This window comes from Elephantulus edwardii, unplaced genomic scaffold, assembly GCF_000299155.1.
Source record: "Elephantulus edwardii isolate Elephantulus edwardi_28Jun2011 unplaced genomic scaffold, EleEdw1.0 scaffold00041, whole genome shotgun sequence".
NCBI classification, from domain to species: domain Eukaryota; kingdom Metazoa; phylum Chordata; class Mammalia; order Macroscelidea; family Macroscelididae; genus Elephantulus; species Elephantulus edwardii.
In genome coordinates, this window is record NW_006399791.1 from 13,881,732 (window position 1) to 13,882,322 (window position 591).

Below are 591 nucleotides of genomic sequence, written 5' to 3' on the forward strand. Positions count from 1 at the left end.
TCTGTTCTGATGACTGCCTTGTGGTCCAAGTATAGGTTTTGCATTAGCACGATCAAATGTTCTGGAATTCCCATTCTTCTCAGAGTCAGCCATAGCTTGTTGTGAGGAGGGAGGGATTCAGTAAATATAAACTAAGAATGATGTTGACTCTTTTTTTTTTTTTTAGTTTTTTTGATGTCGACTCTTAAGGAATGCCTTAGTGCCTCAGGGTGAACTCCAGCTTGTATTGCCTTGTTATATTCTGATATAGCATTTGGTTTATTATTAATATTATATTTGATAAGATGTGGAAGTTTGTTTCCATAAAGACTTAAAGTCCTAGAAACTCATTTGGAAACTTTTATTGTGCCCTTTAGAGTTGTTATGACACAAAACAGATTCAACTGTAATGGCTTTAATTTGGTTTGGGGAACCTCATTCAGCTTTTTTTGATGTAAACTCTATTTTCACATACTAGGGATATTGTAGCTGATGTTAGATGGATCTTAGCTGAAAGCAGGGAATACAAGAAGAATGTCTATCTGTGTTTCATTGATTCTGCAAAGGCATTTGACTGTGTGGATTATAACAAACTGTGGCTGACTCTGAGAA

General features: G+C 35.5%; 1 protein-coding gene across 1 annotated transcript in view; it reads right to left on the reverse strand.

Annotated features, from left to right (window-relative positions):
• Positions 1-591, reverse strand: part of AGBL1 (ATP/GTP binding protein-like 1) — a 1,027,235-nt gene that overhangs the window by 794,490 nt on the left and 232,154 nt on the right. The window lies entirely within an intron of this gene.